General features: G+C 40.7%; 5 non-coding genes across 5 annotated transcripts; all 5 read left to right on the top strand.

The window, feature by feature from the left end:
• Positions 1 to 21,972: 21,972 nt before the first annotated feature.
• trnal-aag (transfer RNA leucine (anticodon AAG)) lies at positions 21,973 to 22,054 on the top strand. Its single transcript has one exon. It is a non-coding gene; the product is annotated as a tRNA-Leu (tRNA).
• Positions 22,055 to 22,870: 816 nt separating this feature from the next.
• On the top strand, positions 22,871 to 22,952 carry trnal-aag (transfer RNA leucine (anticodon AAG)). The gene has a single exon. It is a non-coding gene; the product is annotated as a tRNA-Leu (tRNA).
• Positions 22,953 to 23,774: 822 nt separating this feature from the next.
• Positions 23,775 to 23,856, top strand: trnal-aag (transfer RNA leucine (anticodon AAG)). The gene has a single exon. It is a non-coding gene; the product is annotated as a tRNA-Leu (tRNA).
• Positions 23,857 to 24,672: 816 nt separating this feature from the next.
• On the top strand, positions 24,673 to 24,754 carry trnal-aag (transfer RNA leucine (anticodon AAG)). Its single transcript has one exon. It is a non-coding gene; the product is annotated as a tRNA-Leu (tRNA).
• Positions 24,755 to 25,576: 822 nt separating this feature from the next.
• Positions 25,577 to 25,658, top strand: trnal-aag (transfer RNA leucine (anticodon AAG)). The gene has a single exon. It is a non-coding gene; the product is annotated as a tRNA-Leu (tRNA).
• The last annotated feature ends 133 nt before the right edge of the window (positions 25,659 to 25,791 follow it).

The raw sequence follows: 25,791 nt of genomic DNA, 5'->3' as shown, positions 1-25,791 counted from the left end.
ACTCTCAGTTGGTCAGTTCATCCATCACTCTGTACCAGTCCAGTCACAGACATCTCAACAATGATTGAGTGGATTGCCATGAAGTTTTAATACAGACCATCATGCCCCACAGAGGATGATCCTACTTTCTAAATGTTCACAAAATAGCAAACTGAACTAAAAATTGCATACCTGCTAAATAAACTGAAAGGATTGTATTGATATTGTAAGCATGTTACAATGTTAGCATTACCTGATATACTGTATAATAAATATTCTGACTTTACAGGCACCCAGCCAGACGTGACCACTAGAGTGTGGATACCCGACCCAATCCCGTCAACACTGTGTGTGCCTGTAATTGGGGAAAATATCTGGTTTGGGTCAGGTTCATCTAAGTTCTCTCGGGCTTGGTCAGGTTTGGACAGAAAATGCCACACAACAGTGTTCACCCTGAAGGACACATTACTTTTATATGTTGCTGTCTGGTTATATTTTCTTTTATTGCAGAAGAAATGGATTGTTGTCATGAGAATGTCTTTTTTTTCTGAGTTGCTTATTTGTTTGTAAAAATAGTCTAGTGGGTTGAATATGGCTAAGAGAGTCAAATCAAATCAAATCAAAATTTATTTGTATAACCCAAATTCACAAAACACATTTTGCCTCAGAGGGCTGTACAGAGTATGTGAACAATTACGTTTACAACACAACTGGATGTCTATGTGAATGCCTGGTTAAAAAGCAAATCTCTGGTGCTTCCAGACAGCCAGTCCAGTAACACTAGTTTACTGCAGTTACTCTATTCTCACATTTATTATTAATAGACGTCAGTGTTTTTTCCTGATCTAGCCAAATTATTAAAATACATATTTACTTAACTTTGTAGTAAATTATCGTGTAACGCTGCTCTGTTGTGCATATGCTTGAATACAATCTGAAATTATAGCTGGTGTAAAAAGCCATTATTGTTCTCATGAGTATTGCATTTCTTCTTCAAAAACTAAACTGATAAACTGATCCCAAAACAGTGTGTTCAAATGGTGAGCAACATGTCCTCTCATCTCCCACACAGGTGGGCCACCAGAGCTGACCTTACGCACCTTCACACCGACATAAAGTCGCATCTATCCTGACTTTTTCTGTCTGAAGAAGAAGTAAGCACTGAGCCAAAGCAGAACCAGATTTATTCCAGCCAAATGAATGCAGGTGCAAAAGGCACTCACAACAAAAAGACTCCCACGCCTTTCCACCAGAGTTACCCTGTAATCACTGAGGCGAGTAATGCTGAAATCATTTAGGGATTTGTTGAAAGTGCAAACGCAAGGTGCAGAAAGCACTGATCTGGGCTCATATCTGTGAGATGCAGAGTAAAGAATTCTGAGCTTCCTTGTTTAATAACCAGTGTGATAACAGTGTCAGTATTTCATTTGTTATGCTAAAGAAAAAGAAAGACAAAACACACAGACACACACATAAGTGTAACAAATTGATTTTACTTCAGGACTAAGCTTGCTCCTTGTGTTTATTCTCACTGAAAGCTTTCTGATTTCTGCCAGATAACAGCATTAACAGCTGAAAATACGTTATGAGCAGTTTTTCAAAAGCTATGTGGTTATGCAAAAATACTGTATTGAAATAATTGGAGTTTTCTGCATTGCTCACAATCCATTTCAGCCCTGGGACTCTTAAGCAAATAAATGCAGTGAGGAAACATGGGTCAAAGAACCTCTGAAAAAAGTTCTGCATCTGTCTTAAAACTGTGCTCAAAGTCTGACACACACACACAGACACGCACACACGCACGCACACACACAATAACAGATGCTCATAAGAACAGCTGTGTATGACCAATCATATTTATCGTCAAGTGTAGTTGCACAACAAGGACGGTCTCTGCTGATTTCTTTAACATCATCAAGCACTTTATGCAATGAGATCATTACGCTGTGAACTCAAGCAAACACTGTCTAAGCTGTGAGAATCGTGTAAAACGGAGAGGGGAGAAACTTATGCATGAGTGTGTGGGCAGACGTTTGTTCAGGCATACGGATGCGTTTGCTTATATGACGTGCTGCCGTCTTACAGAAACTAAAGGGAGACAAATAATGTGACTTTTAATTTACAAAATGATGTTACCATGAGCGTGTGTGTGTTTGTGTGTGTGCACACGAGTGCTCCTGTGATTGTTGTAAAAGGGTAGCAGTGGGGTCATTACGCTGTGGGAAACATCTGCGTCTCTGATCTTTTATTTTTTATTTTCTAACTCAAAGTCCAATTATAATAATCTCTGTAGACACACAAAGACACACACACACACACACACACACACAACAGAACGCACATTAGTTGCAGCTCTAATTAAAGCTATAAGACGGCAGCTATGGAAGAAGTTTTGAATGTGGCCTCTGCACTCATTCATTTCCTGGGTCAAATCAGTATCTAAATACATCTATGACATTAGCTTTGAGTTTCTAAGAGATTTCATGGAAACACAAAACACATCAAAATATCTCAAAACACAATGACCAAATGATGCCCAGTTACTCCTGCATTGTTTTTATTTGCTGCACGACCTGGATGTTCACGAGCGAAGACAGTTTTATTTACTGAACATAGAGTCCACTGCAACGTGTACAGAGAGAATGATAATACACTGTTCTCATTGTGTGGCAACATGTACAAACTGCATAAGTAAAAATAAAACCCAGAGGAATCAAACAGAAACAGCAATATTGCTTATCTCTTTAAAATCCTGTTTTTTACTTGCAGAAAATGTTTAAAGAGCTACATTGTGAGAAATACTACACTGTTGTATGTGTTTACAGGCAACCGAACAAACTGACATTTTTAAATTGTTGGTCAGAAAATGATTGAAAATGAAATCTGATTTCCTGTAGCACATGTGGATGGTTTCCCAGTTGAACATGTTTATCCTTAAAAGAGTGTAACTGCTTGATTTTAGATGTGTTTCAGAAATTAATGGCGTATAAAACAAAGCAAATCAAGAGTGAGTTTAATTTCCAACTCATATAAATGATATCAGCCACCAAGGAATGCGGACACCATTAATTATTATTGAACAGCTATTCATGTGGAAAGCATGAAACAACAGTGTATTAAAGTTTAGGTCTGGTCAAAAAGGGAGTGTACTTTAATTTAGGCCCAAAGAAGGAGGAGTGAATAATGATATAAAAATGAATGAGCAAACTGAGCCAATTTAGTCTGCTCCCTGGAACCAGCTTGGTTTTATTGTTGTTCTTTTTGACTCACAGTAAAACCTGCATGATATTGAACTCCAGTAACTGTGTGTGTGTGTGTGTGTGTGTGTGTGTGTGTGTGTGTGTGTGTGTGTGTGTGTGTGTGTGTGTGACTGTGAATCAGTGTGGTGGGGGTCTCTGCTCAAATGACCAAATAGACTGCATGTGAAATTGATGTTAAACTCAGGGTCTGCAAAGTAAAGCTAATGCAATGGTATCCACAGCTATTGCAAAAATGTCAGTTATGCAGTATGTTTGTGTGTGTGTGTTTCTCTTGAGAGGAGTGATACTGGCAACTGTACAGGCTTTACGTCATTGAAGTTGTGCTAAATGCTATCATATATGCATAGTATCACACGCACACACGATTGAAAACTATTTTAACATTCTGACGTTTAGCTAGAGGAATGTGTACAACAACATCTGTATATACAACCTAAGCCCAATTCATGCTTCTGTATCGAAGCTAAGCCGCAGCCCATGCATTGACGTGTTCCCTACACAGAGCCCTACGTGTGTCTGTACTGTGTGTCTAGGCGACGCAGACTGCAAGAGCTTTGATTGGTCCGCTTAGTAGAATCGTATTTCCAACTGACCATTTTTTATTTAGTTGAAAGAACAAACATAGACAACATCTTTATTTTCTTAGTTGCAGTTCTTTGAGAAAAATAGTTATATATATATAGTATCTGTCAGCTCCACACGATCCGCTTGTTAACGCGCGCTATTGTTCTGAAGTGAACAGGGACGGCAAAGAATTTGTAAATAATTCGACTTCAATTCAAATCTTACCCTAACCAGAAAACATTTATCACCAGCATAGAAACTCTACCACCACTGGTGTTATTGTAGCGTGACTCACACACACCTACGCACAGGTGTGCTCTGCCCTATGCGTATGCTACTTGCGTAATTACTATGTAGCTTCAACGCAGAAGCATGAATTGGGTGGTAGACTCCGAACCTTGAAAGTGAAGACAAGTGCCTGAAACCTGTATTCTTTCAACTGACCAGCGGAGACTGTTTGTAATTGAAATCCATGAGAAATGAACCATATTTCTTACTGCATTGATAATGTCAGTGTTTAAATTATGGTCCAATTTAGAGTCAAGCTGGTGATAAAGCACAGATTGCATTGGGATGTGCATAATATGATGGCAGCAGGTGGCTGGTGTAGGTGGGTGTGCAGTGTCCTCAAGGTCTCAGTCAGACTCACTGCCTCCTACTAGTAGAGTTACTTCTTCTACTTACTGTTTAAAAAAAAACAAGATGGCACTCGACAAAATGCAAAACTTTGAAAATGACAGTCCACAAACCAAAGGGTGTCATCACTGTCTTAAATGATCCAGTCAGTGATATACGTATATATATATGATAGAGAGGTGGTTAGCCTAGCTCAGGACAAGTGTAACACCTGAGCTCTGACCAAAGTTAAAAACACACCTACCACCACCTCTAAAGCTGCTCGGTAAATTATATTTTGTGTTTTGGTTGTTGAATCTATTCAAAACTAATATCCGAAAATAATGTGTGTGTTTTACACTGGGTTACATCCTTAACTATTGATGCCTTTCACTCATCTGCTCATCCTAGCTTAAACAAGAAAAACAAGGTCTCATGAGTCATCCTTTTATTATTTATCCATCCATCCATCCATCCATCCATCCATCCATGCATGCACCCCCTCCGCCTGTCTCCTTGTCTCTCCGTCCATCTCCCTCTCCTTCACACATCTCTGAGCCTCTCGCTGCTTTCTCCCAAAATCCAATTAGTCAGAGCTGACTCCATACTCTGCAGGACTGCTGAGAAGAGAGACGCAGGGAGGGAGGGAGAAACTGCAGACAGAGACCCTTAACCAGAATTTTCTCAACCTTAGCTTGTCTCCTGTGGTTTGACCACGAAGAACAAGAGGAAGGGAAACAAGGAGGTGAAAACAAGGGAGCAAGGAGAGGTTACCGGCAGAATCCCTTAGCAGAAATCCCCTGACAACGAATTCTCTGCCTGCTTTCTCGGCTGGGAAAATATAATACTAGAGATACGTCATGCAAAATTAATATCTTGAAAAAAATAATTTGGAGATTTGGAGATTTTTAATATCGAGCACATTAGTAAGTGAAAACCATGGCCTGGTCTGTTGATCAGCAGTAACCAAACCATCAAAAGATATGATTAGCATGGGAAGGTTAAGTTATTTATGTGATACAGGCTTATAATCCTCAAAACCTGTCAAAACCAGGAGATTCACACACACTGGAGCCTTATTACAGATACCTGGATTTATACATGTATAGCCTTGTGCACCTATAAGAAAACCCGCATCCCCTTCATGATGCAACTAAAGCTGTGTGGGCCTCCTCTGATACCAGCATTAGCAAATAACAATTGAAATTAAACTTTTTTTATTACTATATCTTCAAGTGTAACTCTGTTTCATGTTATAACCTACAGGTGGACATTTGAAAGGTGGACAAAGTATTGAGGAGATTTGCATCTAGTGCCACATGAACAATACATTAGTGTAACATTAAGGGAAAAAGAAACAGCCTTAATGTTTTCTTAAAGACATTTCAATATTCAACACGACAGCTACATTTTATATTTGAAGGGTTGAAGTGGAAATACGAAATGTTGCTGCTCCAATTAGTAAACTATTAAGATAGATTAATTTAAATCTATTTAAGTGTCCAACCAAAAACCACAGTCTTATGATTTTAACAGAAACATCAACAATAACATTTACTGGCACGCACAATAACAGATGGAAGTGATGCAATATAAATGGTGATTTGACCAAATGTGACGTCATCATAGTTGGTAGGCTGTATAAAAGGAACACACCTACCCCCGGGGTCTGGACACTATAGTTGATGGGACCTAGAGAATGTTGAGGATCTGAATGAGACACTGGATATGGAGACTGGAGTTGACTGGGGAGGAGGAAGGTCCCAGCCAATCACTGTGATGAAAACTGACAGAGAGAGAGAGAGAGAGAAGATTACGATCATGGCAAAATCTGATTGGATTACCGCAAACACCCAAGAGTGATGATTAGAAGAGGCTTTATTCTCATTTCTGTTTATCTTCAAAACAACACGATGTCGTACAAAGACCATGAGATAAGGGAGTTATGCTCTGCTGATTTTAGTCCATGAATGAGGCCACTCTTACAGATTACATAAGCAAACCTCATCAGACCTCAAGGTCATCCACGCTTTGTGAAAACACTGCAAGGTCACTGGCAACATGTCAGAAATCAGCCGTCCAGTAATTGGTCATGTCTGCTTCTTAAAATTCCACTTCTCGCTGCACAACCTCTTCATCCTGGTCAAGACAGCACATCAGCACTTCTACATCCTGCAGAGTCTAAGAAAAGGTCAACCTGTCTCTGAGGATCCTCGTCAACCTGCACCACTGAGAGCATCCTAACTACCTGTATCCCAGTGTGGTAAGGGAACTGCCCCATAGTTACACTCCGCTTCCTGAACACATCCGGTGAGGGAGACAGAGCACTGAGGCGGCTGCTAATGTGCTGCTTCAACTACACAACTTGTGTATGTATTACTGAAAATATGTGAATCATATATATTTTGAGGTGGAGTTGCCAGTACGAGTCCTTCATTCAGTGTTTGCCATCCTCAGCCCTAACCAATGGTTCAATAAGACCTGCCAGTCTTTCTCTCTGTGATGTATTTAGGCACCATTAAGTTTCACTTTTCATGTTTGATGTATTAAATGTGAACATGGCTGGACATTAACTGTGATGTATTTTCAACAATGTACAATATGATTTCCTTTCGCTGAAGACCGCCTTCATGTATTTCCTGTTTATTTATAAATGATTTAATTACATTGGCTTGATGAGGTGCTGTACACCTGAGTGAGAAGCCATTTAAAGGAGATATATCCAGAAAACAAATCAATTCGAACACCAGGAGATAATGGTGATAACAGCCTGAGATGAAAGAAACCTGCCAGCTTGTTAATAGCCGCAATTTTAAAACAGACCCCTGAGAATAAGAAAACTGAAACCTGAGTACACAGAGTACAATGCCTTCTGTATTTGCCAGTAATTGTCAAGACTGAAAAGAAAAGCATTTCCTAAATTGTTTGGCTTCCCTTAACAGCTCAATCATCAGTGCAGCCTTTAGTTATTTTCTGTTTAATGTGTAGAACATGTTTGGCAATGTTTACATAGAGCTATAGACTTTTTACACATTTACATATTTGGAGCCAAGTAACCGATGCTGCTATGTGTATCTTTGCTTTCACTTTCCTGACATGTCTTGCTGTCAAGGCTCATGTCCTCCATATATTCACCATCTTTGATTGTATATGCTTGTTTCTCCAGCAGAGATATCGAACCAGGCGTGCTCAATAATTCAGATATTCACTCCAGCCTGACAGACCCTTATAATAACCAAGCTGCCTCGAACAAAATTACCATGAGATCAGGCTAGGAGTGTGATCCACAACTTGACCTGGACCATCATCAATATCCCAATTACCATGAAATCAAATGCAGCACGGAAACCTCTTTGAAGTGTAAATGTTTCTCGTTATCATTGAGTCATATTCCTATATTAGCTTTTGATATATTTTATGTTATAATTTCATTTTCATAGAGCATGCTTGGGTTATGTGTTCATCTCTGTTAGATAGATTACCACGAAACTTGGTGGAAAGATGTCGTATTGGTCAGGAAAGAACTCATTACATTTTTCACTTTCTTCCAAATTTATTTTGGTGAAGATCCAAATCAAAATCCAAGTTTTGTTAATTTATATGTGATTTTATAAGGGGACTGTTGGTCCTTGGAAGATATATGCACTCAAGAGTCAACAAGTGTCCATCTATTATCTTTGCTGTTTATCCTTCAGTGGGTCTTTGGGGAGCTGGAGCCAATACCAACTGACATTGGGCATGAGGCATGGTACACTGCCTGTGTATCTCAGAGCTAACATACAGAGACAAACTCCTGAAAACTGACTCATATTTAGGCCTCAGGACAATTAAGAGTCTCCTATTAACCTAAATCCACTCTGCATGTCTTTTGACTACGAAAGGAAGCCAGAACCTTGCTTCAATTTGTATCACTTCTTTGCTTCTACTGAAGTCAGCGTGTTAACCAGCTAGTCCCGACCCATTTTAAATCTGATGTTTGACTGAAGCATCCCTTCTGTCCAAGTAGCTCAGCTCTCTGAAGACTCATTATAACCTCTTCTATTGTAAACACAAAGATGGTTGTAGCCCTTGGCAAGTGACCACCCCCACCACCAAAACTCACACATAGCACCATAAGGGCAATTAATCTGACTACAAGCAGCTCCACAGCATTTTCACATATGCAGTACTATTTCCCAACACCTGCAATCAGACGTTGGTGTGGTATTTGTCACTTCAACAAGGTATGTTTTGTCCACACAAAACTTTTTTTAGGCTTTTATTTTGACAGATTCATTGAAGGTGAGACCTGTATAAGACAAGTGAATATAATTCATTAATAGTCTGGCTGGCTGGAAGTAAACTGGGTGACCTGTTACTCTGGGCACATGCACCTTTGTGTTATCCTACCAAAGGATTTGGCCCCAGAGAGACAAGCTTCCTGCTTTATATTTGACTTTGCATGCTGAATCTGCTATTTACCCTAAACAGGCTTTACTTACTTATTGTATAGTACTGTATTGCTGAAATTGTCACATGCATTAGATTAGTTTACTATATTTGTTCCATCTGCTGCTGTAACTCAATTTGGCCATGAGTCTTAAGTGGGTATGTTTTTTTTAAATCCAACATGTCATATTGGGGACAAACTATTGGCTGGCCTATCTATTTGCCCTAGCTATGAAAGATAAAGACAATTAGTCTTAATCAGCACTGAACAGACTTTCAACAACCTGATCTGCAGTGAAGACATCAAGCTAATACGCTAAGTTGCTGATAACCAGCTGTTCTGCAATTAACTCATCACCTGTGGGGTATACAGATATTTCTCTTATTTTCACAAGTTTAGAAAAACAGAATTGTTGTAAAGCTCACTGGCGTCCTAACAGATTCATTATCAGCTGAACGAATACTGCACACAAGGCAACTAGTGTTTGACCTTTTAACCCCTGGTCTGCAGAGGTGGGACTAAGTCGAGCACAGGTCATGTGACCTGAGTCCAAACCTCTGTTGGCCTGTTAATGCTAAAAAAGAATATAATTTAGAAGTGGAGGCAATACATCTGACATCTGACCTCAGAAGAGCGCTCTGTCCCTCGGTCACACATATACAAATGCAAGCTATTATCATGGGTCAAAGTTCACAACAGTTGCTGTGTTTTGCCTCGCCACAGGAAGCAAATACGTTATTCACCCAGGTTAGCCACAAAGGGCAAAGGTCTGCCACTGCTACATTCACGTATGTGTGCCCTGGCAGCAGGTTTTTGTCTCTAGAAGCTTAGTTGACCATTGAGTGAATATAAAGAGGGACAACACGTCTCCACTTCCTTCCGCTATCCATTAACAACAATATCCCAGTTATGAACTCTGCCATCATGGGCATTTGTAGTCAGAGATTTGGTGTGGAGCCCCAGAAGCAAGGTCCCATCAATACGCATGCTTGATCAATCAAAACTCTCAGTCAGTAAAACATTTGCACTTGAGCAAACATCATCGTTATAAGAACTACCTACAATGACAATGATGATCTTTGTGAAAAATAAATATGATGTATATTTTGACTATTTAGTTTAGTCCATGTCCCATCTGCTAACATGGAGGAGGCAGTATTTATGACCTATACTGCAGTTGCTGTTATATCGTTTATCTTTATAAACAGCCGCCAGCCCATATGCTACTCGTCGTTTTTTCTGGTGGGATTTTTATTGATCTGAGATCAGGTATCAAACATTATTATACTCATGCACATTGTGGAAACTGTACTTGCTCATCATAAAATGTCTTCAGCAGTGTTTTCTTTCCAAGTGTTAAGAGGCAGCAATAGCACTGTGTGCAAGATCTTCAGTACGTGTGAGAGGTTTGAGACAGAATATTGTTACACAAGAAGTGCAGCTGCTTTAGTGCGTGGCGAGAGAGAGAGAGAGAAAGATGGTGAGGCTGGCAACTGAAGTGGAGAATTGGAAGTCAGCAGTAGCTAATGTGAATTAGCAGGGCAATGTATGTGCAGTTCAGGCTGTTTGTCAGTAAATAAATGCTGCAACTCCTCAAGACCCAAGACAACATCCTGTACTCTCACTGCTGTCAGATGCTCTGAACATTTCTCTCATAAGCCCTGGTCAGCAGGAAGGCTCTCACATGTCCTGGTCTAGCATCAACATTTGCTGTAAAATGGAGGTTTTACTGTAATTTTACTCTTTCAGTTACTACTATTAGTTAGTTGCATATGGAAGGACTCATTTTATACAACTGTCACAAGCTGCTCTGCCTCACTTCTGTGAAATATCATCTGTCAGCAAAACTGCTCTTAGATGCACTGGTCCACCTCACAATTATAAGATAACCTGGTGTGTCTACACTTTATTACACTACCTTGATGGTTTGATCATATTTACTGAATTTATGCCCTCACCTTTCAATTAGGTTCTGGTTTGTTTTGGGTTTCCTCTCTTTTTAAAAAGGTGTAGGGTTCTCTGTGCACATTCTGCAGTAAGTGTGACAAGTTTGAGGCAGAATAGGAGAATGCAGGATCCTGCGCAGTCACTGGAGTGTGTCAGGGGAAAGGGAGGAGGGTTCTACAGCCCTGCTCGTCTGTATGTGTAAAACCTCATGCCAAACCATTTCTGTATATTGAGAATAAACTTGAAAGAGACATCAAACATGCTCCTCCACTTCTGAGGTTTCTCACTGAATCCTGCAAGTGCATTATGGGTCATTGTACAAAGCCTTTGCATGAAAAATAATCCTGTCAAAATGTTTCTGAAACTGGTGATTTCTGGATGCCTGACAACACAGGGAAAGGATGTAAATCCTGGAGTTGAGGCTCATTATGTATGAAGCTATCCTCTCTGAACACGAGTAAGTGTGATGGAAAATATCATGCTCTCCTGCTAAGTTCTATTTCTATGATCTTGTCGTATCCATTACTCATTGAACTCATTGCGCTGTCAGGATGTATTTTGAAAACCGCAACATTTCAATGACATTTGTGCAGCAGGTTGACTGATGAAGATTCAAAGACCCAAAGCCAACAAGTTCCGACAAATTGTTGTGAATTTCTTCTGGTTTGAACTGTTTATTTTGTGTAAGGTGTTGGGCTCATTTGGATTTTTCAAGTCTAACTTTATTAGAAAATTCTCTCTGCATCACATGCGTTACAAATAGATGCTCAATGCCCACTGAGATGTATGAAGTGAAACAGAACAAGGCCATTGTGTTGCATTAGCATGGCGAATACTTGTAGAAGGGGAGTGTCTCAGAATCCTCATTTCATGAGGGTTATGTTGTTTAATAGTTTCAGTTTTATAGAGCAATTGAATCAACCTTATGATGATGTTGGTGCTGTTGCATTGTAGACATCAGTGATGAAAAGCTAAATAATCTAAGGTGTAAACTGTAAACCTGTAAAATGAGTAGCAACTGAATGTATAAATCATAAAGTTAAGAATTGAGGTTCTTTTTTGTTGTAGATAAAATCCTCCTGCTTCTAAAGTTACTGTATATAAACTGTATATAAACTCTATAGATAAGACAAAGAATAAGTACAGCTGTTGTTTCAGTTCATGAAAAGGTAAAATTTTACAGAATAGTGGACACTTGTGTCACTGCAAGAAATGTAAATGAGTAACAGGCATTATTAGTTTTATCTCCAAGAAATTAATCATTAGATATTTCAAAAGAATACAATTTCCCAAAGCCTACAATATGAAGTGAGATTTTTAAATTGTTTTGTCAGTTGCATCTGTTCAAAGCCCAAAGATATTGACCTCTATCGGCAGCCATACTTGATGGATAGGTCATTGCAAGCCCCAACTGTGACATCAACATGCCCTTTATACTTGTTGCAGTCTTCTTTGGGTTTCGCCGCTCAGACAAATACAACAACATCGCTGGAAAAAGGCAAAGGAGCACCAGCCTATCTCCTGCTATATACATGTTGTGCTAGATGCGCTGTATGCCAAGTTAAAAAAGTCGGGAGGGGTGATACCAGCAGAAATAATGCCATTCCAGAGTCTGAAGGGTCTGATCTCATTGTCTCAGAGCCTTGTTTATACAAGGAGTATAAACTTGGCTTAACAATGATATCAAGAGAAACGACAGACCTCAACATCTACAAACCATCGAATGGTTGGCGTTTGTGCTGGATAAAAGATCAGTCGATAAACATATGGAATGAAGCCACAGCAATATTTTGTCATGAGATAGGATAGAGCAAAGGAAAAACTTTGTTGGTATGACATGAGGTGAACAATGAATAGGCCAACTTTCTCTTGAAGTGTGTTTCTCTTTGTTGCCTGCAGCACTGAACATACCCATCGGCCTCCTATCAGCCTGTGGATTAGAGTCAAGCCCTTCTACTGGGAACTAGTTAATGCTTGTTTCACCATGGGGTGAATTAGATTTTATATCTATCTCATTGTACAGATGGCTAGCTGGCAGAGAGAGTGAGAGATAACAGAGAAGAAGAAAGTGAGACAGAGGAAGAGAGATTATGAACTGTGGATGATGGGCTTTTTAAAGGCACACAGGCGGACGAACAAACATTGATGGGAGGACAGAAGGTTGGACTGTTAACCAATCAGCCAGTCAGAATCAAAAGGAGCAGATCCTGCTGTCATCGGATTGCAACTTACTCAGAGTTATGAGACTGAAAGAGTGAAGTTTGAAGGAAAAGTGAAGGAAACAAGAGAAAGAAGGGACAAAGAAAGAATTTCAGATTGCAGACAGGATGAGAGGAGAGAGGGAGGAGGGCTGCACGATGGATGGTGATGAAAGGAGACACCCAGAGAGACAGACAGAGAAGAAGAGACAGCGGCAATTATACAGATAAATACATGTGCTCTCTATGGCTGAGTCACAGCTTCCCCACTGTTCAGAGCTTTGGCTGCAGGAGACAGAAAAACATAAAATAATTACATTTGGTGACTCAGAGAGAAGCAGAAAATACATATATATATTATATATACATGCTAAACCTATGTGTTTAACATCTCATCACATCAACCATTCATTATTTTGTGATTTCAAAATCAACTGTGCTTATGATGACACAAAACACTTCTCTAGTGACATCAGGCAACAACACAATCCCAACTGGCAATTCAAGTAACGTACACTATCTTTCCTCACTGCTGTTATAGCTGTGTTTATAAGTCTGCTACAGTGTAGCCTATGAGGCCATTATTTTAGCAAAACTATTTCCAAATGTGATATGTAAAAGAATAAAAATAAATCCGTATTCAGGTTCACAAGTGGAACAGATTTGTGAATTGGCACGAGTGACTGATCAGTGCCACAATTGCTGTCCACACCTGGGTTGAGTAACATACCGCCAGTTTGTCTTTCTCAACTGAGACAGAAAAACACCAGTTTATTGAAATACACGAGTAAATACTTAGAAAGATGTCTTAAAGAATTCAATAGTCCCTGATGCACCTGACAGCGGATGGAATCTCTCATCCATTATATATTTTCCATCTCTGTGACTTCATACTTTGAATTTAGTTTCTTTGCTTTGGCAATTTTTTTAATTTTGAAAATTCTGTCCCAGACAGCTGTATAGTAGCATTTTCCTTTTTTTGGTCCCCTATAAGGCTGTTACTGTGTTACTCAGGGGAACAAATTTGCAAATCATGATAATGTTTACTTGAATTGAATTGTTAACTCCCTGCACATGTCTATATAACTTGCCTGTCAAAGACATACATTGATTCATTGTATACATCCATCTCCTCAGCAGCAGAGAGCAGGTAGTTATTATAGCTTTACATGTTTGGCTGCTAGTTACTGTCAACTCTGTTACGGGGGCATGACACAGCTATAGAAAACATTTACTCATTGTTTGATTCACGGTTATCTAATTGGTGATTGGTGAAATTTCCATGATATCTCATGATATTTTCTTTTCTTCCATCAATTAATTAATTTCATCGCATTTCTACACTCACACTTTCGTTCTCTATTTCCTTTCCACTATCTTTTTTTCTCTCTATCCTTGCCTTTCATACTTTCCCTCCCTCTTTCCCTCTGTCTCTCCTCTCAGCCTCCACCTAGACTCTCATTGAAACCCCTATTCTCTCCCTAAATTCGTTCATTTTTCTTCACCTTCGTCTCCTATTCCTTTTCCTTTCCCCAACATTGTTTTCTCTGTCTCTCAATCTCCATCCCTCTCTTCCATCCTCCATCTTAGAGCATTTATGAGAAAAAGCTCTTATGATCATAGAAAGACTACCAATGATGTGTGTGTGTGTGTGTGTGTGTGTGAAAGGAAAGAATTGTGAAAAGAAAGACAAAACACAGTGAAGCAAATAGAGGGAAAAGATTCAAATCTTCTATTTGAATTAACAGAGAAAACAGAGCGGGAGAGGCCTTCTCGCTTCAGCTCGCTCGCCTCAGCCCAATGACATGGGGATGATCCACAGGCTTTGTTCTACCGACAGTTTACAAGCTCACAGGGATGCACGCAGCGCTCTCCTCGCATCAAATACCTGTCGCCTCACCAGCTGCAGTTACACAAAACCACCACAGGAGAGCAATGGTGTCAAATCCACGGACATGACCACAACGACAGGCGCTGGCTATGAGCCTACAGTCAGCTCAAGTCGCTGCATGTTAAAAAAGAGGGAATCTAAAAATAGAGTGTTCAGTGGAAGGCCACTAATTAGTTTTTTGAAAAGTAATTAGGCTCAAATGCCAGACAAGAAAATCAGTACATGCATGCTGATCCTTCAGCGACTGCCCAAGTGCCCTGAAGCAAAGCACAATGCAAACAGGCCCGGATGTGAATTTAAATGAACCGTTTTGAAATGTACGCTGCGACGAATGTAGTTCTGTCTATCAGACAATTCAGCTGTTACACTAAATAGGTACTTTTTATACAGCAGACATTTTGACTTTGCTGTGGACGTGAGTAACAACATTAATCAGGGTCCAAATCAGTGAGTCAGCAGAAACGACAGAGGGATCCTGCTAACGGCCCTGTTGCATGGACTGCAGCCATGATGAATGTTACTGAGTCCACCTGCACTCTATGACGTGTCATCGTGTGAAACCTGCTCCATCTTGCCTCTGATTTTTTCCCATGAAGAAGACAAACTCTGTGACAGTGATCACAACAAAACCCCTCTCTAAAATCCATACCATGCATGACCTGAAAATGATGCTACAAACACCTCTAGAGCTAACTAACTAATAGAGAAATTATAATAATGAACTATTTTAGTTTAACTGCTGCTTCATTTGGAATCTCAAGACATAGTCCATTTAGTAGGTCTTCTGGAGCTTTTGATCATATTGCAGAAACTTTATTAGCAGTGTACGTCCAAAAATGATGATGATTTGCTAAATCCTGCACACATTGTCATGTTTGGTGCCATCGTACCCCTGCATGGGTAGGGATAGAGTGGCTCCTATCACAGCCTGGGCCGTTTCCATGGTGTCTCTTTGTCCCTCCTCCTTTCCTCCTCCTGTGTGTGTGTGTGTGTGTGAGTGTGTGAGTGTGTGTGGACGTGGGCGCGGCTTCTACTCCTGGCACCTGGCATGAGTCCCACAACGGACGGCAATCATCCTCATCACCAGCAATGCAAAAACTCTGGCCTCTCCGCTACTCATCGGCAGATTGTTACAGTTACTCCTGTGGTACACACTCTCGGCCACACTTCTAGTGTTTCCCTTCTATGAAGAATCTTCTCGCTGTTTTCGTGCATGCATTAACTTTGCTTCTCCTGTGCCTCGGGCTCACCAGATCGTTACCTGCCTGCCCTCGCTCCTGCTCACCCCCAGCCTGCCTTCAGCCTGTTGTCTGCTTACCACACACGATTCATTAAAACCCTTTTCTGTGCAAACACTGTTACTCTCTGTGTCTGCTTCCGGGTCCAGCCACGATGCACCGTAACAGCTCCATCATGTTTCTCCTCAATGTTAATTAGTGAGCTTTAGATGTGTTGGTTCTATGCTAAATTGGGTTAACCCCATCTTGAGTTACAGCTCCATCCCTAAAGCACACAGAACATGGTAAGATGCCAAGCGTCTCATCTTCCTTAAAATATAGCAGAATTCTAACAGAGCTCTTGTAAAACACTGAAATCATAATATGGACATTTGGAAACATATTTGTGACAGTGCAAACAACACTATTTTGTTTTTTTTTCAATTCTGTGTTAGATCCATACATCCCACATATTAACAGATAGGTGGTCTCTATAAACCAAATCTCAGGAAATAGATTAATTAGTCCAACTTCTTGTGAGGGTTCTTTTTTAAACAAGTTAATGCTGAACAAGGAAGGAGACATTTTTTATTTAAAAAAATTGACATTTTAATTAGTTGTTAAATCTTTTGTCTTCTTGCCCGACAGTACCTATTATATTCTAATGATCTCTTTAATGATTCTGTGTTTTTTTTTTCCTCTTTAATGATTCTGCATTACATTAAGAGTTTTTTTTTGCTCTCTACCAGTGTCCATGCTGTGCCACTGCAGTGCAGTGGCTTATTTCTAATTCTTTCTCCCGGCAGTAAAATTGCTGATGAGTGTATTTTTTCCTGGCCTGCCCCACAGTCTGTATCTTTGGCGCTTGGTCCAAATTGTAAATCAATATAGGAACCCAGGCGACAGGTTCCATTTTCACTGCTGTTTGAGGTGATGTAGGTGAGGGAATACTGGTCGTGATGAAGAGGTGATGGTGATGAATGCACACGTACACACTGACATATAATCTCTCAAATTTTGATCAATATGCATTCTCTGTGTGAGACCTCTGCTCTCTGACTGGAATTCAACACAGCAAAAACTCTCAAATGATCATCAGAGACATTTTGACAGCCAATTAGACACATTTACAAGGCTGCGTTCACAAGCAGGACTTTTCACAGTGAAAGCTGTGATATTAATACTCCACTCAGATAACACAGCCTCTGTGAAAACTTGGATTTATGATCATGTCCAATGGGAATAATTCCAATGATGGTCACCTCCTCACCAGGGGAGCTGTGGAGTTAGCTGAAATATATTTTATCTTTTTCTCAAATAGTTTGACACTTATTGGTGCTTCCATACTCACTGTTTTTCCTGGCAGGAATAGACTGACATTCTTACTTGAGGACGCAAGCTCCTGATGGACAGAGTCATTAAAAAGAAAAACTGACAAATACTCTCAGTCGTTAATTAGTTTAAATTCCTGTTGATAGCAATACTATCAAATACATTTGGCTTCCTTTTATATTTCTTGCCTTATTTTGTTGTTCTAAATAAAGTGCTGAGAACTCTAAAGTGCTTTGAAACTGTGTTGTGGAAGGTGTGACATGAATTAACAGGGTGATTAATATAGTAACTATACGTATGAGTAAAGGGAATATATATTTTGCTGGTAATTGCCTTTCTTGGGGTAGAAAAGGTCAGAGTTGTTGCCTGAAATCTGCAAAACAGACATGTACTACAACTCCCCCGTCCCCTCAGGACACTCTCCATCCCCTTGCTTCCCATTGTACTGCCGCCCACACTCCTTGTGTTGTCGTACTGTACATGACCAGCCCTGACACGCACAGGTGCACAAACACACTTCCAGATTTTGTGCTTAAACAACATCCAGGAATGGATGGACCCAATGTTGACTTTTTCTTTTTTAAGAAGTGAGAGGACCACAAAATCATCCTCACTGCTCAGCTCCATTTTTATCTACAATTTCTCAGAAACAAATCGAATAATAAATGGAACGGACTCAGTCTACAAGGTTTCTATTGGACGAAGGATAGAAAATACGCATGAGAAAAATACAGACTTTGTGTGAAGAGACCTTTAGAGCGATGCTACAGCTGCTCAGTATTGCACTCAAAGCCTAAAAACAGAGAGTGGTCAAAATCAGAGCAGCAGTTTGTTTGCATATCAATAAACTCATTTATGAGAAGCAATTAAAAGCCAAACAGTCATACACTCTGACATTATTTTGCAGAAAACAAAGAATGTGCAATTTCTGAGTGAATAACTCACATTGTGATAAAAAACAGCAACACTTCAGGGGATAAGTGCTGAGTTATTTTCTCAACTCAGCCTCTGAAGAAATGAAAGCTGAAGGTATTGATGGCATGGCAATATGATCTTAATAAAAATAAATGGGCTCAGCCACTTTGGCCCACGGAAAACTGGTCTCAGTCTGTGGCTCATATCTTTATCTGTGTCATATTGGAAGTTGTGGCATTCTGACGGTGCCAGTCAAACCTCGTCCCTCTCCAGTTTAATCCAGTTAAATCATCATCTTACATTTCCCTTTGAGTCTAAGCTGTTTTATCCCAGCTCTCCGAGGAAGAAAATAATTCTCTTTCTGCGTGTTTGACTGCATTCAAATGTCTTTTGGGGGGTGTGTGTGTAACTTACATTTGAGCATCCTTTTGTGCTATTTGTCTTAGCATGGGTCTTTATGGATGTGGTACAGAGAGAGAGAGAGAAAGAGAGAGAGAGTGCCTGTGTGCATGCACGTGCATGGTTTCTCTTTACCCCCCCCAACAAGATTAGACAAGACAAGAATTTAACATGGTCTCTTGTTTACCAGTATGAGTGTGTGAGCATGTGTACATCATCTAAATTCATCATACTTCATCTGCAGTATTTTATATCTTTACTTCATTTGACGCAAGCATTCCTCTGGCTTTTAAAGGTAGGCTGTGTGTCGTTGAATACACTGCTTCATTCTATGTATTGCATTTGGCTATATGTGTGAGTGTGTGTGTGTGTGTGTGTGTGTGTGTTTGTGTTCGTGTGTGAGCATCAATCATTAGTGTAGTGAATTTGCTTTATTTATTGGCTGCCTACACCAGACAGTGTTTGGAGGGTTAACAGTTACAGTAGAAGTTCACAGTAAAGGGTTGCTCCCAGAAGTTTGAACATGTTCAATTTTTGAAAGGATGATATTCAAGATTTGTGTGATAGTGGTTCTACTGAAACTGCTGTTCAACATGTAGTTCTTTGTAATTGCAATCAATCAATGTTTCATTCTGTGATGATTGAACATGGTAAATACAATTGTAGGATGAAGCCCACGCACACAGGAAAAGTAGATCTAATAGAAATGTACTTATACAATGTCATCACACAATTCAGTTAAGATGCCAGGTTTTGATATAAATGTATACTAAAATTACAATGAGCGGCAATGGCTATGTCCTTCTCTCTTGTGAAGATTTTCAGAGGAGACACTGCCACATGTGTTTCATGGACTTTTGCGGACCTTTAATGGGGGGTTGTTTATTTGCAGTGAAACGGGATGAAGATACAAATGCAGACACAAATAAAGTGATTCATTAAAAAAAATAAAATAAAAAGACAAAAGGTTTACCAGATGGTGAAGAGGTCAGTGGTGAAAATTGAAATCCAGTCAGAGGCGTCTTCTCGTCCTAATCATATCTTCCTCCATGTGCATGCTGGTTTTGGTCTCTGACAGGGCAGACATGCTGGTTTATGAAATTACTTCACAGGTATTTTTCCATCCAGATATTTGCTATTGTATATGAAGTGTACAGTCTGCAGGTATCATGCGGTTGTAAATGGGAGCACCTATGGCCCAGCTGATACAGATCTCCCCTGCAGGCACCCTGCCCTGGTCCTCCCCAAGCAGCTCACTGCTTATCACAAGTGATGTGCTTGCTGTGCTGTGAAACATAACTGGCTTCCATTAAAATGGCAGACAATGTTAATTTGCAGTGCCAGTAATGTCTTCTCAGAGATCACTTCTGTTAATCAAACTAATGAATGAATGCATCTAGTAAAGATGAAACATTATTACACTTGCCATGTGAAAATGTTCTGGAGCAAAACACTGCACTGTACAATGCTGCCGCATTTATATTTACTGCACTCACATCTTCAACTTCCTTTAAAGATGTTTTATTATCACAGTTTCATCATAAACACAATCTGTGAATTTGTTTCTGTGTGTGTGTGTGTGTGTGTGTGTGTGTGTGTGTTTACTCACCCATCTGCTGTGTCCACCCTGAGGGACAACAACAGCAGTTTTTCTCTCTCTCTCAATCTCTCTCTCTCTCTCTCTCACACACACACACACACACACAAACACACACACACCAATAAATGACTACCTCAATGGCACCGTTGAATGCCTAAATACCAACCAATGTTTCTTTGCCTCCTGGTCTACAAGGTCAGTGGACATATAACACGTTATTAGCTGTGTGTGTAATGCACAGTGCAGCATACAGTAAATCACACATTGCTCATTTTCTATCTCACTTGCATATGCTGGAGATTCATTCTTTCTTCATACTTCTGGTACCAGATGGTGCATCTTAGCACACTCAGGTGGCAAACTGAACCATTCCTCCACATGGTCACTATGGGGACTGACCATACAAGCACATGCACAAACACACACCAGATATTCTGCCACTGGCTTAGTAAGGACTTTGCCAGGGGTGGTTTTCTATGAATACTAAATATGAGGACATTTGTCTCAGCGACGAAAACTTGGAGGCAACAGACTACAATGTACTCTGACATTCTGCACAATATACTTATGCTGTTAGTTCCTCATTCATTCTAAACAACCCAGTTTTACTCTCTAATTCATATTAAATCAATAAAATTGGATTTTTATAGCCCATATTCAAAAGTCACAGTTTATCACATAACAATGTGCAGCATCCTCAGTCCTTAACCATGAACAAGAGTGAGGAAAAACTACCAAATAAAACAATTTTTAATGGGAAAGAAACATAGAACCTTAAGAGTGAGCCACATGTGAGGGATGCCTCACTCTGCAAAACTCTTTTACATTCTGAGATATGTGGATTCTTCTCTGTGTTTTTCAGTTCTGTCGCATAGCAGAAACAGCATCCAACGTGGCAACTCGCTAACGTTAAATCTTCTGAAGGGTCTCCCGCTATATTCTCTCACAACTCAAAAAACAGTTTGCAGCAAGTGGCCCAATGATCATGTACAGCCCCTCCAGAGCAGTTCACTGCATGTCTGAAAGAGGCTTAAATTAATCCAGTGGGTCATTATCAGGTTTAGCTGCATCAATCAATATTTTTATAGTAACAATGGTACAAAAGACCATGTGTTATGTGAAACAGGTTACTGCAAAATTATCATTATCTCCTCAGTCCTCCTGGGTTCTGCGGGAGTTAAAGTGGTTGGTTAGCATTTTAATGTAATTAACAAAAGATGTATATTTTAGCAATGAAAATTAATGGAAAGTCATGAGGTGGTTACAGCAACATGACTCCAATGGTAATGTGTGAACAGGCAACTGATTTCTAACAAAGTCACTAAAACTATCTATAATGAGATAATATGTCAGACATGTGTGTTTTACTAGTCTATTTTAGAATTTGCCTGGAAAATGAACAAATATGGATGTTCTAAAGTCTAAGGGGCAACCCTGACAGACTTTTTTTTGGATTCAGTTCAAATTTACTTGAAATAAAACTCTCTACTCACACAGGGTATGAGTTTGAATCTTCCAATTTACTTCCACCCCTGTTGTCTTCGTTTTCGTTGTCCAATTGTCATCAAACAAGGACTTTTTATCTACATGCCTCGGCTCTGTTTTGGTGAAAACAGCACGAAAAGAGGTAGTGTGGCCGAGTGGTCGAAGGCGCTGGATTTAGGCTCCAGTCTCTTAGGAGGCATGGGTTCAAATCCCACCACTGCCAATTGAAAATGTTCACTTGTGTGTGTTGACTACTACTGTAAGAGGCAGCCGAGCTATGTCAAAGGTCCAATGAGGCACATATAAGGGACTGTCTGGAAGGCCCATTTTGAAACAAGGTACAGATGTGCACATTTCCCTTGTGGCAGGTTGCTTCACATTTACCAATCCCCTCCTCCATGTCCAATTGATTTGTTTGCTAAGAAAACCTATTGAAACCATGGAGTGCGTTCGTATGAAATTACTTGAAAAAAAGAGCAGAGTGGCGCAGCGGAAGCGTGCTGGGCCCATAACCCAGAGGTCGATGGATCGAAACCATCCTCTGCTAAAGGATTCCTTATCCTTCATCAACTTGCATGTTCACTACTATGTCTACCTTGTCCCTGTGGTCTAAGCAGGAACTCACCCTCTGCTGAAAGTGACTTGCTCTGGGTTTTGAAGTTGAAATGTGCTGGAACAGACCCAAGAGTTGAATCCTTTGCTTGAAAGTTGTGTGGTCTTTTGCTCTGGGATAAAGCTCTATAATATGTCTACCTTGTCCCTGTGGTCTAAGCAGGAACTCACCCTCTGCTGAAAGTGACTTGCTTTGGGTTTTGAAGTTGAAATGTGCCGGAACAGACCCAAGAGTTGAATCCTTTGCTTGAAAGTTGTGTGGTCTTTTGCTCTGGGATAAAACTCTCTACTCGCACAGGGTATGGGTTTGAATATTCCAATTTAATTCCATCCCTGTTGTCTTCGGTTTCATTGTCCAATTGTCATCAAACAAGGCCTTTTTATCTACATGCCTCGGCTCTGTTTTGGTAAGAACAGCATGAAAAGAGGTAGTGTGGCCGAGTGGTCAAAGGCGCTGGATTAAGGCTCCAGTCTCTTAGGAGGCGTGGGTTCAAATCCCACCACTGCCACTTGAAAATGTTCACTTGTGTGTGTTGACTACTACTGCAAGAGGCAGCCGAGCTATGTGAAATGTCAAAGGTCCAATGAGGCACATATAAGGGACTGTCTGGAAGGCCCATTTTGAAACAAGGTACAGATGTGCACATTTCCCTTGTGGCAGGTTGCTTCACATTTACCAATCCCCTCCTCCATGTCCAATTGATTTGTTTGCTAAGAAAACCTATTGAAACCATGGAGTGCGTTCGTATGAAATTACTTGAAAAAAGAGCAGAGTGGCGCAGCGGAAGCGTGCTGGGCCCATAACCCAGAGGTCGATGGATCGAAACCATCCTCTGCTAAAGGATTCCTTATCCTTCATCAACTTGCATGTTCACTACTATGTCTACCTTGTCCCTGTGGTCTAAGCAGGAACTCACCCTCTGCTGAAAGTGACTTGCTCTGGGTTTTGAAGTTGAAATGTGCCAGAACAGACCCAAGAGTTGAATCCTTTGCTTGAAAGTTGTGTGGTCTTTTGCTCTGGGATAAAGCTCTATAATATGTCTACCTTGTCCCTGTGGTCTAAGCAGGAACTCACCCTCTGCTGAAAGTGACTTGCTTTGGGTTTTGAAGTTGAAATGTGCCGGAACAGACCCAAGAGTTGAGTCCTTTGCATGAAAGTTGTGTGGTCTTTTGCTCTGGGATAAAACTCTCTACTCGCACAGGGTATGGGTTTGAATATTCCAATTTAATTCCATCCCTGTTGTCTTCGGTTTCATTGTCCAATTGTCATCAAACAAGGCCTTTTTATCTACATGCCTCGGCTCTGTTTTGGTAAAAACAGCGCGAAAAGAGGTAGTGTGGCCGAGTGGTCAAAGGCGCTGGATTAAGGCTCCAGTCTCTTAGGAGGCGTGGGTTCAAATCCCACCACTGCCAACTGAAAGTGTTCACTTGTGTGTGTTGACTACTACTGTAAGAGGCAGCCGAGCTATGTCAAAGGTCCAATGAGGCACATATAAGGGACTGTCTGGAAGGCCCATTTTGAAACAAGGTACAGATGTGCACATTTCCCTTGTGGCAGGTTGCTTCACATTTACCAATCCCCTCCTCCATGTCCAATTGATTTGTTTGCTAAGAAAACCTATTGAAACCATGGAGTGCGTTCGTATGAAATTACTTGAAAAAAAGAGCAGAGTGGCGCAGCGGAAGCGTGCTGGGCCCATAACCCAGAGGTCGATGGATCGAAACCATCCTCTGCTAAAGGATTCCTTATCCTTCATCAACTTGCATGTTCACTACTATGTCTACCTTGTCCCTGTGGTCTAAGCAGGAACTCACCCTCTGCTGAAAGTGACTTGCTCTGGGTTTTGAAGTTGAAATGTGCTGGAACAGACCCAAGAGTTGAATCCTTTGCTTGAAAGTTGTGTGGTCTTTTGCTCTGGGATAAAGCTCTATAATATGTCTACCTTGTCCCTGTGGTCTAAGCAGGAACTCACCCTCTGCTGAAAGTGACTTGCTTTGGGTTTTGAAGTTGAAATGTGCCGGAACAGACCCAAGAGTTGAATCCTTTGCTTGAAAGTTGTGTGGTCTTTTGCTCTGGGATAAAACTCTCTACTCGCACAGGGTATGGGTTTGAATATTCCAATTTAATTCCATCCCTGTTGTCTTCGGTTTCATTGTCCAATTGTCATCAAACAAGGCCTTTTTATCTACATGCCTCGGCTCTGTTTTGGTAAGAACAGCATGAAAAGAGGTAGTGTGGCCGAGTGGTCAAAGGCGCTGGATTAAGGCTCCAGTCTCTTAGGAGGCGTGGGTTCAAATCCCACCACTGCCACTTGAAAATGTTCACTTGTGTGTGTTGACTACTACTGCAAGAGGCAGCCGAGCTATGTGAAATGTCAAAGGTCCAATGAGGCACATATAAGGGACTGTCTGGAAGGCCCATTTTGAAACAAGGTACAGATGTGCACATTTCCCTTGTGGCAGGTTGCTTCACATTTACCAATCCCCTCCTCCATGTCCAATTGATTTGTTTGCTAAGAAAACCTATTGAAACCATGGAGTGCGTTCGTATGAAATTACTTGAAAAAAGAGCAGAGTGGCGCAGCGGAAGCGTGCTGGGCCCATAACCCAGAGGTCGATGGATCGAAACCATCCTCTGCTAAAGGATTCCTTATCCTTCATCAACTTGCATGTTCACTACTATGTCTACCTTGTCCCTGTGGTCTAAGCAGGAACTCACCCTCTGCTGAAAGTGACTTGCTCTGGGTTTTGAAGTTGAAATGTGCCAGAACAGACCCAAGAGTTGAATCCTTTGCTTGAAAGTTGTGTGGTCTTTTGCTCTGGGATAAAGCTCTATAATATGTCTACCTTGTCCCTGTGGTCTAAGCAGGAACTCACCCTCTGCTGAAAGTGACTTGCTTTGGGTTTTGAAGTTGAAATGTGCCGGAACAGACCCAAGAGTTGAGTCCTTTGCATGAAAGTTGTGTGGTCTTTTGCTCTGGGATAAAACTCTCTACTCGCACAGGGTATGGGTTTGAATATTCCAATTTAATTCCATCCCTGTTGTCTTCGGTTTCATTGTCCAATTGTCATCAAACAAGGCCTTTTTATCTACATGCCTCGGCTCTGTTTTGGTAAAAACAGCGCGAAAAGAGGTAGTGTGGCCGAGTGGTCAAAGGCGCTGGATTAAGGCTCCAGTCTCTTAGGAGGCGTGGGTTCAAATCCCACCACTGCCAACTGAAAGTGTTCACTTGTGTGTGTTGACTACAGCTGCAAGAGGCAGCTGAGCTATGTGGCATGTCAAAGGTCCAATGAGGCACATATAAGGGACTGTCTGGAAGGCCCATTTTGAAACAAGGTACAGATGTG

Source organism: Paralichthys olivaceus, chromosome 9 (genome assembly GCF_024713975.1).
Source record: "Paralichthys olivaceus isolate ysfri-2021 chromosome 9, ASM2471397v2, whole genome shotgun sequence".
Classification (NCBI taxonomy): Eukaryota; Metazoa; Chordata; class Actinopteri; order Pleuronectiformes; family Paralichthyidae; genus Paralichthys; species Paralichthys olivaceus.
This window is presented reverse-complemented; position numbering and strand designations above follow the sequence as displayed.